We start from the raw sequence: 19,455 nt of genomic DNA, 5'->3' as shown, positions 1-19,455 counted from the left end.
TGGTCGGGAGCCCATGATAGACCATGTGTGTTTGTGGGGCAAGTAGTGGCTCGTGTCAACGGAAAGATTTCGGATTTGGCAGTATTGATCTTGTAGCCTGAGTGTGTGGTGAAGTCGCTAATCACGGCTAGTGTAGGGGATAGGTTCTTTTCTGGTTCCCGAATATATAGCAGCGCATCGTCTGCATATAATGAGATGGCTTGGTATACCTCGGCCATTTTTATACCCCTCAGGTCTTGCTCGGCTCTGATTGCGGCCGCAACAGGTTCTATTGTAAGAGCGAAAAGGATGGGGGAGAAAGGGCATCCCTGTCTGGTTCCTCTGCATAAAGTAAAATGACTGGATAGGGTCCGATTGGTTAGAACTCTGGCTTTGGGCGAGGAGTAAAGAAGTTTGACACACCCGAATCCAAATTTATGAAGGACCTCGAACATGTATAGCCATGAAACCGAGTTGACCGCTTTTTCGGCGTCCAGAGATATGCCTGCTACTTGTGCCTCTGGCTTGATCTGTGCTAGGATGCTGAATAGTCTGCGCAAATTTAGGGCCGTGGATCTCGTAGGAATAAATCTGCATTGGTCGGGATGTATCAATGTGGTCATTTTGGGAAACAGTCTAGTGGCCAGTACTTTAGCGTACATTTTGGCGTCTGTGTTGATCAAGGATAAGGGGCGGTAGGAGGATCGTTCGTGGGTCGGGCGTCTGGGTTTCAATAGCACCGTAATTACTGCATCTGACATTGACTCTGGGAGTGAACCAGCGTTCATAGCCTCTTCCCATACAAGGGTTAATATCGGGGCGAGTATCGAGGAGTATGCCTTATATAGGTCAGCGGTCAGACCGTCCGCTGCCAATGATTTAATCGCCTCAGCAATTTCATCGCTCGTTATTGGTTGTTCTAGGGTCCGGTTGTCTTCTAATGTTATCCTAGGGGAGACGATCTTACTCAAGTATGTCTTTATATCGTCTTGTGTACATCTATCATGATTGGCATAGAGGTTAGTGTAATATTCCGCAAATTCAGAGTTTATTTCATCCTCCCCGTGAACAGCTATTCCCTCATCTGTTAGGATACTTGTGATAGGGGTATGGGTATGATCATTGCGCAGTATACGGGCTAGGTGGTGACCCGCTCTGTTGCCCTCCCCGTATCTGCGTGCCCTGGCTGGGATGACCATGTATTGTTGTTCTTTGGTCACCAGTTCATTGAAGGTTTGGAGATGTAAGTTTATATCGGCCAATATGCGCTTGTCATGAGTGTGCTTGTAGGAGTGACTCCGTATTATCCAATTCGGTTCTGACAGATCTAAGGAGACCAGTCGTTTTTGACATCATATTGCCCCGTACCCATACCTTAAATGTTTCCCATATGGTAGCCCAGTTATCCACGGCGCCTTTGTTCAGTTGGAAGAATTCTTCCATCTCAGTGTACAGAGCTTCTACTACATTCGGGTCTTTTAATATGTTGGGGGCATTTTCCATCGCTGTGCTGAGCGTTTGATGTCGGGGAACAATATCTCGGGAATGACCGGGGAATGGTCCGAGAGTGTGCGAGGGAGGATTTCGCAACACTCGATAGAGGTGATCAGGGGGGACGAGACAAGCCAGTAATCTATTCTGGATTCAGTATCGTGAACTGAAGAGTAAAACATGTATTTTCTATCTGTTGGATGGATCCCTCTCCAGGCACCGGTCAGGGTTAGTTCCTCTTGGGCATGGCGTATAACATTGGCCGCTTTAGTGAGGGTTCTAGCTTTACTCGAGGACCTGTCCAGTGTGGTATCAAGGATAGTGTTGAGGTCCCCTCCCCATAAGACCCAAGCGTTCGCAGTCGGGCCTATTTCTACAAGGAGATGTATGTAGAACTCAGCGTCATCTAGGTTTGGACCATATGTGTTAACCAAAATGAGCTTTTCGCCTGCAACGGTGCCCCAAATCACGACATATCTACCTTGTGGGTCGATTTAGCTTTTCTCGGTGGAGAACCCCAATGAGGGGTGTATTAACGTGATGACCCCTCTGTTTTGGGAGGAATATTCCGTGTAATGTCTATTGTTGTCCCATTGCCGCAAGATACCCTCGTTAGTACATTTTAATGCATGAGTCTCCTGGAGCATAGCGATGTGTGGGTGATGCCTGTTGATGTATGCCCTTACTTTGCTGGCTTTTGCCCTATTGTTTAATCCACGAATATTCCAGGTAAGCATTTTCAGTTTTAGCCCCATAGGTGTTCTTCTTTTTTGCGCCATTTCCGTGCATCATGATAAAGCTTGGGAGTGTGGGTTTTCTCATAGAGGAGGACAGCGAGTGAAGCAGTGAGTGCAATTTTCATGATGAATAAACCAACGAAATGTTGTGCCTGATGCCCAACTGGGGCCTTCTGAGGCGTTAACATTGTTCCCGAACAATAGAACCGTCCTGTGTTGCCTGTACCCACCCCCTCCCACGCCATTGTACCCAACTTGATGATGATCCCTTTTTACTAACTTGTGGATATTCCCAAAGACGGGGACGAGTGCGATAACTCCGCTTCGTGGTCGAGCGCGTCTCATCCGCCAGTGTTCAAGGACAGGGAGCAGAGGAGTTTCCCAGCTCTGCCTTGCTTCCAACCTTTCCAGTGGCCAAAAGAAGCCAATTATGACTGTGGCTGGTCCCTGGGAATTGCGATTCAGGCTATACTGGCTGCTGCAGATCGTTCTGGTCGAGGTCCTGTCTCCCGGGCGGGAGGGGTATTGAGGCTTCCATATAGGCCAACGCTGCTGTAGGAGATTCAAAGAAGTGCGCTCTTCCACCATGCTGTATACGGAGCTTTGCCAGAAAAAGAAGGGAGTAGGGGACCTGTATCAATCGCAGCTGGCGCTTGATTGTTTCGTAGGATCGTCTTTGAGTTTGCACTCCTGAAGAGAAGTCCGGATACATATGAATGTTGTCGTTGCCGAACCTCAGGGGTCCTTTCTCTCTTGCCAGCTTAAGGACGGCGTCCCTATCTCTATAATTCAGCAGTTTGGCTATAACTGTACGGGGAGCGGCCCCCGGCCTGGGCGGTGGAGCGAGAGAGCGATGTGCCGCTCAACCAGGAACTGAGATGAGAGTGCATCTTCCCCAAGGAGGGATTTCAAAAGGTCTTCGATTCGATACTCCATGGGATCTTTGCAGAAGGTCTCCGAAAGGCTGACTATTCGGATATTGTTCCGTCTGGAACGAGATTCCAAATCGTCACACTTGTCCCGGAGTTTATTAATTTTCCCTCAGGAGCAATATGTCCTCATTCGCGCCAATTCTATTTTCAGTCTCTGTAATCCTGGCACTTTCTTTGTTCAGTCGGGTTTTAAGAGAGCCTATTGTGGAAACAATGTCGTCGAGCTCGACATTGATAACCAGGAACCCATTTTGAACCGTAGTTAGTAGATGGTCAAATTTCGTATCTTCCGTCGCCAAGGAGGAGGCCGGGAGTTGTGGAACTGGACTTTCAGGAGGCGATTGTGAGCTCGTAAAGGAGTCCATGGGTCCCGTCTTCCTGCCTTTGCCTGCGTTTTTTCCAGGCATTATGAAAATGATGAAGCAGCCTGTGCCAGTTAATATGATAAGGCCGTGTGCTGAGATGGAGTAGAGGATGGCTCGGGAGGGTTATGGAGCCTGCAGAGGTCTTGGTGCATCTGCGATATCAATTGTCCCACAATAGTGTGTTCCATGGCCTGCACAGGCCAATGTTCTCTGGAGCTGGGTTGCACGGATTTTCACAGCATGGTTGGATGGCGGCAGGATCAGAGTCAGCAGAAGGGAGGCTCGGAATGACTCAATGGGCGCCAGCCGTGTCTGACAGTGTCTGTATCAGGATACGCCTAACCTGAACCACAAGGAATTATGCTGAATGGATTGTGTCTTCCCACGTTTATATGGGTGCCAGCTGTGCGTTGTTCCTGGATAGGAGTCTATTCCTTGAGCGTTTTGCCGTGAGGTGACTTACTGATGTCGAGGCAGAGGGCAGACTGAAGTCCGGAGCACCGTTTCCAGGTCAGTGGTTAAGGTTGTGGGGTCGGGCTCCCCAGGGGGGATGGTCACCAGGTTTCTGTTGTAGCCTCCAATGTGCACTAGGGCCTTTATGCACTGTTGTTGTGTGCACCTGGCACCAAGGGGGGGGGGTTGGTTTCAGCCCCCCAGCTCCCAACATTGAAATCGGGCACAGCGTATCTTGGGGAAGCGCCAAATCCTGGTATGGGCCCCCGCGATCCACCTCGCACCTCGCCGCCGCATCCACCCCCTCCTCTATACCTTCCTCTCAGCAGCCGAGGGGCACCGTCAGGGACATCAGACCCGGGCCGCTGGGCCGTCACCAGGGGTATGCCTCGGCCCGTAGTAGGTGTATCGTGTCCAACTGTGTCGTTGATCGATTAAGAGGGAGCAGGAGGCGGGGTGCCCCGGTCTCTTCAGGCCCGCGCACCGGCGCTGGCCACCCCCCGCACCGTGCCGCAAGGTGCCGCCGCCGTCCCAGTCACCGGCAGCAAAGATCTGGGGGAGGGCGTATATGTCACAGCCTCGGGCCGCAAGAGCAGGAGCAAGGGGAAAGCCCCGAACCGCACATGACGGCCCGGAGGATGAATGCAGCAGGGTGCCCGATGTAGGCCAGCATACAGGATGTCCCGGAGTATGAGTAGGAGTGCTGCGACGCTCCGTGTCCGCCGTCCGCCAGCCCCGCTCCGCCCACTGCAAGGTGTGGAAAGGAGCAGCGGCTCTCTCGTGGATTCTTGTGGAGCCGCGGAGCGGCTCGGGTCCACCGCCTCAGGGTCTGCTTACGTTTCCGGGTTTAGGATGTCCGATTTCGCTCGAAATTTCGCCCGTAAGTTAAGGGTGAGCTCTGGGAACAGCGTAGGTGGTTTTCAAGAGACGAGACACACTGGAAGTAGGGTGTAAATCAATTAGGATTCATGCCGGAGAGGAGCCCTACACTCAAACGCCCATCTTGTTGAGCAACAGCGCCCCCTCCGCAGCCATCCATTTTTCCTTTCCACAGATAGCCTGAGCTATCAAACCTTTCCCAACTCCCGGAACCTGTTCTGCCCTTCTGTGGAGACCCTCTACGAATAGTGGGAACTTTTTCTTCATTGCCTTACCCACCTTCCTGAGCTGCTACAGCCCCTGCAAGAGACCCCGTTTTCGCCCTTCTACACTATCGCATGCACCAGCATTTGAAAGTACATTGGACATTGGACATGAGTCTGGGTCCTCCTCTCATCCAAGATTTCCTAATGATCTGCTCAGTGTGTATGATGAAAAGAATGACATTATGGACTGGTTGAATGCATTTGAGTATGTATGTGAGGTTCAAGAGGTAGTAAATGCTGATAAGATTGCATGGTTGCTCATCAGACTACCCCATTCTGGCTGCAGTGCTATTATGGAAATGTCAAAAGCTGAAAGAATATATTTTGCAATGTTGAAGCAAACACTCATCTTAAAGTTTGGGAAGACTCCTGCCCAATACTTGAAGAGGTTTAGAGAGTACAAAAAGAAAGAAGGTAGTACTTGGGCAGCTTATGTAACTGATTCCTTAAAGAACTTGACTGGTTGAGTTGAAGGCTATACGGTCGCCACCTTTGAGGGTATGATATGTCTTGTCATGCTTGAATATATTTTTGCATCCTGTTCCCCTGAGCTTAAGCAGCATTTGGCAGATTCAAAGGATTGAGATCCTAAGAAGCTGGCCATAGCAGCAGATTTGTGGGTGTCATATAGTGTGTCCCATAATGACAAGAGTCATCCTGGCAAGCAGGAGGAGGGGAAAAAGTCCATAGATAAAGAGGGGGTAGGGGGTGAGGGGTGTCTGATAAAACTTCCTCCCAAAAGAGCCAGAAAAAGAAATGTAAGGGTAAGTCACGGGAAAATGCACAGGGTAGTGGAAGTTATCCTTCCAAACAGAACTCTGGTTACCGTAAGCCTCCCTATGCCCCAAGACCCAGTGGATCTTGTGTGGCTTGTGGAGCGAGTGACCATGTGAAGGGAGACCCCAGATGTAAGGTCAAAACCTTGGGGTTCCACTCTGCAAATCTGGCCTTCTACTCCTATGAGGGAGAAGAGATCACAGGGGCAAACCTCTCCTCATAATACTTCCCCAGTGGGATAGAATCTGAGGTAGTTTTAGTTTCCCTTGGTTCCTGGGAGCCTAAAGTCTCAGAGGCTTATGCTAGAATTCCTGATAACACCAAGCACTATTTCAAAGACAGTGTGCTGATCAATGGAGTTGACACTCCTGCCCTTAGAGATAGTGGAGCCAGCATAACGGTAGTGGATTCTACCTTGGTAGACCCAGAGGAAGTTTCCAAAGCTCCTTTGTTGCCCACTGAGTTAGCTGATGTTCTCCCTCTCAGGTTCCCAGTTATGCCTGTAAATCTTACTATGAATGGTACAGTAGTCAGGATTCCAGTGAGTATTCAGAGGCAAGTCCCAGGAAAGGTCCTGCTGAGGAATGGTCTCAGAGCTTTAGGGCTTGTGGGTGACACAGCAGAGAGACCATGCACAAGGTCACAAACAAGGGCTGCACTGGCCAAGTCCAATGCCAAGCCTAAGCCAAAGGGCAAATCCAAGGCTAAAGGAGTCAAAAAAGACAGAAGAGGGAAAGAACATATTCCCCCTAACTCTCCTACCACTGAGGTGGGGGTAGTTGGTCAAACACTTGAACCTGATGAGGAAGAGGTGTTGCCTGAAATCCTCAATTCCCATGACCATCCTGACCTACAGAGATTGTTAGTAGAAAGTGGTCCTGACAGGGTTGAGGTCAGTAAGGGCCAACGTGAGTGCCCATCTTTGGAAGGCCTAAGGAGACAGGCCTGCTCCCAGCTTGAGGGTGAACCTCCTGGGAAGCACATGATTTATTGGGAAGGTGGGCTCCTCTACAGTGAGCCAACAGAGTCTACAGAAGGGGACCATAGGCGGTTGGTGGTTCCCCTTGCAGTAAGACCCTTCCTCTTGCAGTTGGTGTATGAAGTCCCCCTTGCTGGTCACCTTGCTATCAAGAGAACCAAGCAAAGGTTACCCATCCACTTCTACTGGCCCAAGATGGGGGTGCAAGTAGAAAGCCACTGCAGGAGTTGTGCCACATGCCAGTTATCTTGGAAAAGTGACACAACAATCCAAGCTCCATTGGTACCACTCCCAGTTGTAGGGGTACCATTTGAGAGGCTAGGGATCGACATTGTTAGTCCCCTTGACCCCCAAACATCCTAAGGCAATAGGTTTATCCTGCTGCTGGTCGACCATGCTACCAGGTATCCTTAGGCCATCCCGTTGAAGACTGTGACTGCCAAGTCAGTTGCAAAAGCTTTACTTGGCATATTTATTAGGGTTGGCTTCGCTAAAGAAATTGTGTCTGATGGGGGCAGCAATTGTATGTCCAAGTACATGCAGGCCATGTGGAAGGAATGTGGTGTTAACTATACGTTTTCATCTGCATACCACCTACAAACCAATGGTCTAGTTGAGCGGTTTAACAGGACCCTTAAGAGAGCCCCAAATATGAAAATGGGATCTTCTGTTACCATGCTTACTGTTTGCCTACAGAGAGGTACGTCAGGAGGGTTTTAGCTTCAGCCGCTCTGAGCTTCTTTTTGGTCACCCTGTAAGAGGACCCTTAGCAATAGTCAAGGAGGGGTGGGAGATGCCCACTCCTCCATCACTGCCAACGTAGTAGACTATGTGCTAGGACTCAGAAAGATAATGGTACTCTTGATGGCTCTGGCTAGTGAGAAGCTGAAGGCTGGGCAAGCCCTGCTGAAACATTGGTATGACCAGAAAACTGCCCTCACAACTTCACACCAGGTCAGCAAGTCCTGATCATGAATCCTATAAGGCCTAGAGCTTTTTAGGACAAATGGTCAGGCCCTTACACAGAGTTGGAGTCACTGGGTGAGGTCAACTACTTAGTGTACCTTGGAAGGGCTGGACAGGCTCCAAAAGTGTTCTATGTAAATAGGCTGAAGGCTTTCATCCCAAGAGTTGAAATCACTGCACTGCTGCTGGCTTCAGATGTTGAGGAGGAGGAGGAGGAGGCAGATGGAGTCAAAAACTCTCTCTGACCTGTTCCAGGGCAGTCCTTCAGATCGCTCCATTGAGGGTGTCAAAGTGGCTCCTCACCTGACTTCTGATCAACAAGAGGGTGAGAAGTTTGCTGAGGCAGTTCTCTCCTTGTTTTCATAAGCTCCTGGTTTGACACCTTGGTGCAAACATGATATTGACACAGGAGATGGTGTACCCACTAAAAGTAGGGGATACAGAATGTCAGACAAAGTGTTGGATCTTGGGGTGATTGAACCCTCCAGTAGTCCTGGGTCCAGCCCTGTGATTTTGGTTCCAATGGCGGGTACCTCTGAGCTGAGGTTCTGTGTGGATTTTGGGTCTCTGAATGCTGTCACCAAGATGAAGCACCCCCCTTGCCTGGAACAGATGAGCTTGTGGATAGTTTGGGTGCATCCAAATACCTCAGCACATTTGACCTCACTGTAGGCTAAAGGCAAATAACTCTTGTAGAACATGCCAAGGAGAAGACAGTTTTCTCAACACCAGAAGGTCTTTACCAGTTATGGGTAATGCCTTTTGGTTGACAAATGCACCTGCTACTTTTCAGAGGTTTGTGAATAATGTCCTTAATAGGTTTGATGAATTCTGTCTTGCATATCTGGATGATGTAGCAGTTTTCAGTGCCACCTGGAAGGATCATATGAAACACCTTAAAATTGTGATGCAGGTTCTTCACAAGGCCCACTTGACCATAAATGCCAGTAAGTGCCAGATTAGACAGGGGTCAGCGGTCTACCTTGGGCATGAAGTATGTGGAGGGAAGATACAGCTTCTACCCAGTAAAGTACAAGCAGTACAAGACGGGCCTATCCCCACTACACAAACCCAGGTGAGAGCCTTTTTAGGACTCACAGGGTACTACAGAAATTTCATGGCAGACTATGGCACATTAACAAGGGGGGTCCTGGGAGTCCCTCTGCCAGACATTAGCCTGGTTACAAGAGACTTACCCAGAGTCATTAGCTCACTATCTTTCACAGAGAAGAAATATCCCATACATATCAGTCTTTGTCCTGCCCTGGGGCAGTCCAGCACCGAAATGCTAGGCAATTCTGGAAGAAATATCCCATACATATCAGTCTTTGTCCTGCCCTGGGGCAGTCCAGCCCGGAGAGGTGTCCAAACCACTGCCCCTCTGACTGCTCTCACCACCCCTAAGAAACCCAAGAAGGTAACTTTGTCTAAAGAGTGTGGGAAGGCCTTCAATGGCTTAAAAGACTCCTTGTGCCAGGCCCCTGATTACCAAAGACCTTTTATACCTTTTATTGAACAGACAGATGCCTCTGACACTGGGATAGGAGCTGTACTATCACAAGTTTATGAGAAGGGTGAGGAACACCCTATTGGATTAATTAGTCGCCATCTTAAGGACCGAGAGCTCAGATGGTCCACAGTAGAGAAAGATTGTTTCGAGGGGATTGGGTCCTCCGACGTATTCCATATGTATGACAGGTAATCACCATAGCTGTGCTGCTTTGGAAATTTTGTCTGCGTCCTGCGTTGATGATGTCGATACACTGTCCTCGAGGGCCTCCGTCGAGCCGACGTCACTGGATGTTCTAAGTAGGATGCACAGCGCCCATAGCCTCAGTTCCTTTTTTTCCGCGAACGTGTTCGCTTCGGAGATCTCGGTGCACCTCGGTTCTTCTGAGTTCTGTTCTTTCGGTTCTTCGAACCTTTTTGTTTGTGAAGATTATCCATGATGTCTTCGTCTTCTTCCACCCCGCGGCCGGGTTTTAAGAAGTGTTGGGACTGCAGGTCCAAGATGTCGCTGACGGACTCACACAACGCCTGCCTCTGGTGCCTCGGGGAGGGCCACGACACAGATGATTGTGTAGACTGCCAGTTGCTTACGTCAAAGGCCTTGCAGGAGCGTAAGAAGGAGCTTTCTGTTGGTAGGGTGACCAAGCCCCATAAGCCAAGGTCCTCTGGGCTTTCGACTGACGATTCGAGGGGCGACTCTCTGCATCGTCATCTGTCCGGGAGGTCCCGGTCCCGGAGTAGGTCCCGCCATTCCTTTGCCTCTTCGAGGCACTCACGGAAGCGTCGTCATCGGTTGCCTTCCCGGTCCTCGTCTGAGGACACCGCCGGTCGGCAGGTTGCTTGTCCCACCAAGCATTCGACTCCTGAGGAATGGGCTGCCTTCCGTAAGGAGATGTTGGCGATTTTTGAATCGCAGGGCTCCGGTCCATCCGTGCCTCCGAGAGGAGCCGGCTGTGACTGTACTAGAGACACCGCTCACACGCCTTCGGGCTCGGGTGGTCGGCACGATCCGATGGAAGAGGTCCCGCTCGGACAAGGTGGATTGTTCTAGTCATGCCCGCTCTAGGTCCCGGTCCTCGACGCCCTCGAGATCGTCAGAGCCTGTGAGGTCTTCAAAGAAGAAGACATCGACGCCTTTGGTGCCGAGGTCGTCCAGGGATTCTCTCGAGGCTCTGCCTCCGAGGAAGCCGCCGAGGCCATCGGTGCCCAGGCTGTCGAAGGACACGCTCTGGGCTCCACCCTCGAGGCCTGTGTCGAAGCCATCGGCGCCACGCTCAATGTCGACGCTGATTCCATTGACGCCCTCAGCGCCTTTCGAGGCTACTTTGTCGGGGGGTACCCCGTGGTACGGTGGAACCCCCTAGAAAGACTCTGGCCAAGGCTAAGAATGTCTTTGTCCCTTTTTCTGTGCCCACTTTCCAGCCTCTGGATTACATTTCTGAGGTGGAGGAAGGGTCTGAGGAAGGAGGTTTGGTTCCTGCTGAGGTACCTGATGAGATTTTGTCTGGTCATAGTCAGCTTGAAGACCTGCGTTAGTCGTTGTATGACGCCAGTGGTTTGGACACCTCTCCGGAGGTGGACTTCAGTAGGCCTAAGCCTGGCACCCACGCCGAGTCCTCGTACCGGCACCTGATGTCGAGGGTAATGGAATACTTGGGGTGGTCTGCGCCACCAGTGGATTTTCTGCAGGATGACCTGACCGATATCCTTGACCAAGGTCCGCCAACTGACCCGGTACTGCCATTCCACATGGCATTGCAAAGAAGGGTGGCAGCGGCTTGGACTGCTCCGGAGAGTCTCCCGGCAGTGAGCAAGTCTTTGCTGAAGAAATATCGTCCAGCCAGTAGCGACCCCAGCTACTTGACTATGCACTCCACCCCAGAGAGTTTGGTGGTGCAGGCGGCTATGGCCCTGGCGAAACAGGCGTTGTACCCTACCATCCCTCCTGATAGGGACGACAAACGGTTTGATGGCTGGCCGAAGAAAGTGTTTTCTTCTGGGGTTATGGCTTTACAGGCAGCCAACTCCCTGTGTGCCTTGGCACGTTTACTCATACTCTGCGGAATTGTCTCATTGGCAGCTGAGCATATTCCTGAAGGGGAGGAACGGGATGGCTTCCTTGCTCTGGTTCAGGATGGCAAGGATGCCATGTGTGAATCAGTTCGGTCGGGTCTGGACATGGCGGATTGCGTCAGCCGGTCCATGGCGGCGAGCACTGTAATGCGCAGATTTGCGTGGTTGCGGAAGTCAGAGTTGGCTCCTGATGTGCAAGCCTAGTTTCTCAACATGCCCTTTGATGGTGAACATCTTTTTGGCAGCAAGGCTGACGAGAGCCTTGAGAGTTTGCACACCTCCAAAGCTGCGGCGAAGTCATTGAGCGCTGCAGTTCGCCAACCTCTGCCTTTTCATCCTAGGGAACAGCAATGGAGGGGAGGTTTCTTTCGATATTACTCATCCTTTGGTAGATCGAGAGGAGCTGCAAGTCAAAGGGGCCACCGTAGGAGTACCAGAGGTGGAAAACAAGGTACTCAAGATGCAGTGGTCACAGTCCTCCGGCAGGATGTCGGACTCTGTTCAGGTGCCGCCCTCGGTCACCCAGGACCTTCTGTGGTGGGCCGTCGAAGGCAATCTGATGAGGGGGGCTCCATTTTGGCTACCCTGGCCGGAGGTGACTATCATGACGGACGCATCCCTCACGGGATGGGAAGCTCATGCCAACGAGTTGACAGTCAGCGGTCGTTGGCCTCCGTCGGAGTCCAGACTCCATATCAATCTGTTGGAGCTGAGGGCCGTCAGGCTTTTCTGCCGACTGTGCAAGGAAAGAATGTCCTGATTCTGACGGACAACACAGTGGCCATGCACTACCTCAAAAAAAAGGGGGGCAGCTCTGATTCTGGGCCATCCAGCAAGAAATTTCGATCTCGGCAGTTCATCTGGACGGAGACGAAAACGAGACGGCGGACACTCTTGAGCAGCCATAGCACAATCTCTCACGAGTGGGAGATGGCTCAGGAGATTCTCTTGGAGATCTTCGACCTTTGGGGGACCCCACAAGTGGATCTCTTCGCCACCAGTGTCAACCGGAAGTGCAAAAGGTTCTGCTTGTGGGAATTTCCTCCAAGAGGATCCTTAGGAGACGCGTTTGTGGTGGAGCGGTTCTTCCCACTGCTGTACCCGTTTCCTCCAGTCCCCGTCATTCCGCAAGTGCTGCGGAGGCTGCGGAGGTTCAGTTTCCGGATGATCCTCGTTGCTCCGGCATTGGCCCGGAGGACTTGGTACCCGGACCTTCTCGACTTGTCCATCTGCCCTCCACGCTGTCTTCCCTACCGAGACGATCTGCTCTCACGGGAGGGGGGGGGTCAGGTTCTCCATCCAGAGGTCAAATCCCTCAACCTTCACGCTTGGCTTCTGAACGGTTGAGGTATAAGGGTTGGGACCTCCCTGAAGACGTGATGGAGGTGTTGCTTTCGGCCAGGCGGCCTGCAACGAAGTCCCTGTACCGTTGCTGCTGGAGAAAGTTCTGCGACTGGTGCAGGGTAAAGAATGTGGATCCTTTTTCATGTGACATTCCTGTGGTTCTGTCTTTTTTGCTTTCCTTGGCCCACAAGGGCCTGCAAGTGGGTACCATTAAAGGTTACCTGGCGGCGCTGTCTATCTTTAAGTGCTCGTCTGAAGTGTTCTTACTTTAAAATTCCTTTAATTTCTCAGTTTCTGAAAGGGCTCACTAATGTGTTCCCACCATCCCCTTTCCAGGTGCCCGGTTGGGATTTGAACCTGGTTCTCAAATTCCTTATGGGTGCTCCGTTTGAGCCTTTACATTCTTGTCCTTTGAGACTGTTAACCCTTAAAACTGTGTTTTTAGTTGCGGTCACTTCCGCTCACAGAGTGAGTGAGTTGCAGGCACTTTCTGTTAAGCCACCCTTCACTGTGTTTTATAAGGACACGGTTGTCCTTCTTTTCTTCTGAAAGTGGTATCGGAATTTCATTTAAGCCAAAAGGTCATTCTTCCGCCATTCTATCCTCCTCCGCCTCCTGGTAAGGAAGAGGAGAGTCTCGATAGGTTAGACCCTAGGAGAGCTTTAAGTTTCTACATTTCACGCATGTGCCGGGTCAGAGTGGACGATCAGCTCTTCATTGGATACGCTGGAAGGCGTTTGGGAAAAGCTGTTACTAAGCAGACTTTGTCCAGATGGATTATCTTGGCAATTTCTGAATGTTAAAGCTTGGCGGGTAAGGAACCTACGGTAGGCTTACAGGCCCACTCTACTAGGGGTATGGCTGCCTCTACTGCCCTGCAGAAGGGTGTTCCTATTCGAAACATCTGTGAAGCAGCCACATGGGCTTCGGTCCATACTTTTGTAAGGCACTACTCGCTAGATTCTATCCATGGGCATGATCTGGCCTTTGGCAAGGCGATCCTCTACTCTGCAATTTAATTGGGCATTCTAAATTTCTATATTCTAAATTTTTGTTCCCTCCTCCATACGTTGGTACTGCTTTGGGAGTCTGTCATAGATATGGAATACGTTGGAGGACCCAATCCCCTCGAAGAACAAGTTACTCTCTTACCTGGTATCGTCCGACGACGTATTCCATATCGCTCCCTCCCAGCCTGCCCCGCTATAGAATTTCTTATGCTATTGCAGCTATCTTTCTGCAAGGCTTTCTGTGGTTATACTGGCAGAAGGTTAGTGCCACACGTTCTGGGGAAAAAACTACAACTGAGGCTACGGGCGTCGTGCGTCCTACTTATAACATCCGGCGACGTTGGCTCGACGGAGGCCCTAGAGGACAGCGTATCGACGCAGGACGCAGACGCCGAAAAAATTTCCGAAGCAGCACAGCTGTGGCGATTACCTGTCATAGATATGGAATACCTCGTCGGACCATCCCATCGAAAGAACGTTAGCAGGTAAGAGAGTAACTTGTTCTTCTTTGTTGTATGGGTCTTAAGGAAGATGAGGCCCTACCTCTGTGGGATCCACTTCACTGTGTAAACTGACCATAAGCCCGTAAAGTGGCTAATGAACATGAAGGGAGAGAATCCAAAGTTGCTCAGGTGGTCCATAAACCTGCAAGGGTTTGACTTCACCATTGAGCACAGGCCAGGTATCCAACATCGCAATGATGATGGGTTGTCCAGAATGTTTAACTGACCAGAACATGAGACTCATCCAGGGGTGGATTAATTCCCCCTGTCCTTGGTCTGGGAGGGGCGAGTGTTGGGAAAGATTCCCTCCATTTGTGTACCCTCCAACTTTTTGCTGCTGTTTAAACGCCATAGTCTGACTTTGCCAGTGAAGCACAGCCTTCAGCTGCACCCTACTGGGCTTTCGCTCACTTTATTATGGGGACATTGACATTCTTTTAAAGACAGTCAGTACGGGGGGGGGGGGACTTTGTTTCCCTTAGCCCTTTCCAATGTTGCAACTTTTCTGCAACATGTTACCAGTGCGCTTGGGTCTTACTTTCGTTTCCAAAGGCCCTAGTCTTCCTCAAAGGATTTTTTAGGAGAAGTGTAGATGTGCCTTCGACAGGGCTAGTGGCAGCTTATCTTTTCGCATATTTCTAACCCTTTCTTGCCATGCAAACCGTGCTTACCGCGTTTGGCATAGGAAGGTGGCCTGGCTCCAAAATGGGCATGCCACAAGGTTCTTTGTCCTGTCCTTTAGCCATCTTGCCCCTTTGACTTCCCCAGGTCGAGCCGACCCTGGTAAATCCTTATTTCTCCTGCGAAACACCAAGCTTTCGCAGGCTTCTGCATGCCTTGGGTGTGTGCTTCCAGGATGTGGGTTGGACTGTCTAGTTTCAATAGACATTCTGGGTGCCAGAGAGTTTGGTGTGCTGTTAATGACTGGGACCACTGTGGCCCGTGATGGGTCCACGTTTGGTGTGCCTGTATCTGAGCAGATCTCCCATCAGGTCCTCTTTGTTTTGGCGCGAAGGACATTCTGGATAAGAGAAGGCCCCAAACACGCACACCAGGTCGATCTCTTGAGTTCTCTCTGAAACTAGGATAGGATCCAATAATCCTGAAACTCAGAAGCAGAGTCGAGAAACCGCTGGTGAGCCGCTGGAAGGTTTGGCACCCTGCGCCCACTGTGGTCCCGCTACATCTGATCAGATTAGAATGTCTGCGAAGACGCTTTGACCCATTAGAATAGTGGTACCAACTATTGTTGGCACCTTCATCAAACCCAGCAAGTAAGCCTTCTCGGAAGTGTCCCTGGGCCAGCCCGTGGGCTGACCAGCTTGCGCAGGACCTTTGCTCTGACACCGCCGCCGTTTCCAGGAGATCCTTGAAACCTGCAAATCGCAAGCTCTGTGTTCACGGCACTCACACCGAATTTCGGACACTCGACATTCCCATGTCTAGAAAAAAGAGAGCACCCGAACCGGAGTACACACAGTTACTGTGTCGCCCAGCTGTGATGACGAACTGCACTGGTGCCTTGCTGCTGTGCCCCTCTGAGCCCTGAAGCCTGCTACAGCGAAAGTGGCCTGATCCATCCACCAGCAGCAGAGAAATTGCCACTGTCCCGCCAGGGAATCATCACTGTAACTTCCCAGCTGAAAGCCGCAAAGCTGCACAACGGCTGCATTTGAACCTGCAACTGAAGGGGACTCTACTGCTGAAGTTTGGTCCGGAGTGCATCGGGGGTCAGCGAGTAACTGCAACCCTTATCGGTGGCCCCTAGTGCATACATCCATTTTTACGCACTAGTCTCCCGTGAGGGCCACGCTCCTATCCATATATAGCCTAATCTATCGATCCTTTCCAAACTCCTAGAACCTGTTTTGTCCTTCTGGGGAGACCCTACACGAATAGTGTGAACTTGTTCTTCATTGCCTTACCCACCTTCCTGAGCTGCTACAGCCCCTGCAAGAGGCCCTGTTTTCGCCCCTCTGCACTATCGTGTGCACCAGCATTTGAAAGTACATTGAGTGCTAGGCTTCTATCTTCATAGGGACTGGACTGCCTCTAAGTTAGGGTTTACTTCATGAAGAACTGCCTAAAGACTTTTTACACTGCTTGCTTCCCTCCCTTTTTGGTTGTGGACCCATACTTTGCTTTTATATCTTTAGGCCACTTGGTCGGTTTGATATATTACTATTGATAATTGCTGTGTGTTGAATTTCAAAGGCCTTGATTAAATGTACTTATATTTTTATTATAGATACACCAGTCTGGGCGTGATTTGTTGGGTCCTTTACTCTGTGTGCCCATTGTGGTCTTTCAGTCACCCTCAACCCTCCTGAGACCTAGTCTTGACTGCCGCCAATGCTACCTAGATTGGTCTGGTTTTTCCAGTAGGTTACCCTGTTCCTAGAAAATAGGCTGGCCTTCTGAACCTCTGCCCACCAGGTCAGAGTTCTGAAATCCATCTTAACAGCAATGATGGAGCGTGGTTTGGGCTCCCATTTCCCTAATACTCTTGTCTTGGATTTGCCTTGGTTAGAGGTTAACTTACTAACATAAGGACTTACAGTGGGGGGTTTATGTAGAGGGTCCCACAGGCTCAGAGTGGTCTCTTAAGCTTGCCTCTCTAGCCAATTTGGTTTGTTCCTGTTTCTTCCTACTGGGAGGCCTGGGGGTACTGGACACTACTCCTAGAGTTTTTAAGTCATTCCCCAACAGGACTCTCCCAGGCACCTCATTCTGCACACTGACAGGGATCCTTGCTATCGTATTATTACACTTAATGAGAGCTGGTAGAATTGGAACCATTTGGACAGGGCCTCCAGCAAATCTAGTGGGACCTTTGGGTGGCTTAGCCACATCCTCAGGCTTGAAAATATATTCATCCATAAGTGTTCTGCTGGCCCCAGTGTGTCTCATGGCAGGAGTGTCCTGGCCATTCACAAGAACACTGTCCATATAATAAATACCCTTTGGTATCATCTGGAATGGAGCAATACTCCTCCATATTCTGTTTTTCACACAGACCCGGGACACTAAAGATACACGCTTGAACACCAAAGGGTTCTTCAGCCAGTAGGTGAAAGTGGGCACTAGCTATTTGTACTTCCCACTCAGGGATGAAGGCTAAGGAGGCTGCTCTGACCCCTGAAGGTTTACCCTTGCATCTGGGATCTCCTTTCACATGGTCTGCAAACCCACAGACAAAGCAGTTCCCAAATGCCATCTCAAATAGGGGTTTCTGCGGACTGCCCTCTGATTGGGCACCAGAGGGTTCTCTAGAACTACCAGGTTTCTGATGTGATCTACCCGTATGTTTGTGGACCTCTTCTGGGTGGTTAGAATTCAAAACCTCTTTATCATCACTTCTGTGCTGCTTTCCCTCCTTTTTGTGAGTGGCCCCAGACTCCTTATGAGTGGCACTGTTGGCTAGCCATGAGTCAGCTGCTTGTGCTAGCTTTTTGGGATCAATCTCTTTTGAGTCAACAAAGTGCTGTCTCTGCTCAGGAGAGCAAGCATCAAAAATAGATTCTAGCAAAAATAATTCCTCATTCCTTCCAAGGTGTGTACTCTGTACCCATTAACCCAACCGTCTAAGTTCTTCATGCATTCACATACCCAGGTATCTCAAGGGATATCATCAGTCTCTTTGAAGGTCCTAAACCTCTTAAGGTATGGGGAAGGAGTTTTCCCTAATCTGGCTATTAATGGCAGTTTTACTGATTCATAATACTTTCTCACTAGTACACAATTCCATCACAGCCATTCAGGGGGAGCCTACACATGGTCCATGGAATTAAATCATTCCCACTCATTCCTTGAAGACCATAGGTGTGTTCAAATGTACCCAGCCAACCCAACACATCAAGTATAGGTCCATACATTCTCACTGCTTCTTTAGGCAGGCGAAGCCTCTTGGGACTAGCAGATTTAGAAGACCCTGAAAGGGAAGCAGAATCAAGGGACATCTTTCTCATAGCCATTTCAGGTTGCACCTCTTGGTGTTTGGCTTCAGCTTGGACATTTAGTTTCTTGAACTCCAGCTCTAATCTTAGTCTTTCAAGAGAAATATATTTTGGGTTTAAATGTGGACCTTGTGGGGTCCCAATGGGAAGTGATTGAGGTACAAGGGCAGGCTGTGGCAGAGGGGATATCTCTCTTCCTGAGATTCTTCTACCTGCTCTTACTCCTCGTGCAGATTGGAGCTTGACTCTAAAATAGCACCCTCATCATTATCTCCCACATTACTTGGGTGAGTAGGGGTTACAGGCCTACTACCCAAACCTTGGTGATTTAACAACATTGTAATTAATTCACATTTTTTTCCTTTCAGAGTCAGACCCCTGGATTTACACATGTCTTTCAGTTGATCTACTGTTAGGACAGTCAGGGCTGCCTCATTAAAGTTATCCATATTTGGCATGTTACAATTGCTTAACTTTTTGGTGGAGCTTAGCCTTGTGGCTGGTTCAGTTGGACACAAGTACAGCAAATAGTCAATGCAACCACTCTATGCCAATCCCACCGCCTGCCACCAGTGTTAGGCAGGAATTGATGTAGTAACACTGTGTTAGACTACTCAGTACTTGTCCTCTTGGTATTAGGTAACCCACCTTTTGGTATAGGCCAATACTACACATGTTGGTAGTGCGAATGAGCAGCCAGGCCTATCGCAAGAGGGGTAAATTAGAGCTGTAGCAATGAGATTCACCAATACAAGTAGCCAAGTAACACAGACAAGATTTCAGTTATAGTTATTTATTTAACATCAGTTTTTAAATAAGCATTCTTTAAAAAGGGCAATATATGTAACAATCAAATATACTTTAAAATAGATTTCCAGAATCAGCATAAGCTTAGTAGATACTGTTTATAGATGCTTTTTACACACTTCCTACACCCGGAGGTGACTTAATTCACAAGGACAGTAATTGCATTTATTTATCACTAGTACACTTTGCAGATTCTGAGGTTGCAGAAAGGAAAGGCTAAAGGAAGGAAAGGGGTTAACCAGCATCTCGGGGCATGCGAGTATACTTAAATCTTCCAATGAAGTCTAGGCAAAAACATTCCCAGCAATAACATCCTAAACACAAGTTATCACCTCTGAGGGACAGAAGAGTCTGCAGGAAGCCAGGACAGCCAAAGTCAATTGGGACACAATCTATGGAGTTGAGGCAGTTCGTAAGTTGATAAAAGTC

The sequence above is a fragment of the Ambystoma mexicanum genome, chromosome 2q, assembly GCF_040938575.1.
Source record: "Ambystoma mexicanum isolate Mex_15411 chromosome 2q, UKY_AmexF1_1, whole genome shotgun sequence".
In the NCBI taxonomy this organism is placed as follows: Eukaryota; Metazoa; Chordata; class Amphibia; order Caudata; family Ambystomatidae; genus Ambystoma; species Ambystoma mexicanum.
The sequence above is the reverse complement of the archived record's forward strand: the minus strand, read 5'-3'. Positions refer to the sequence as shown.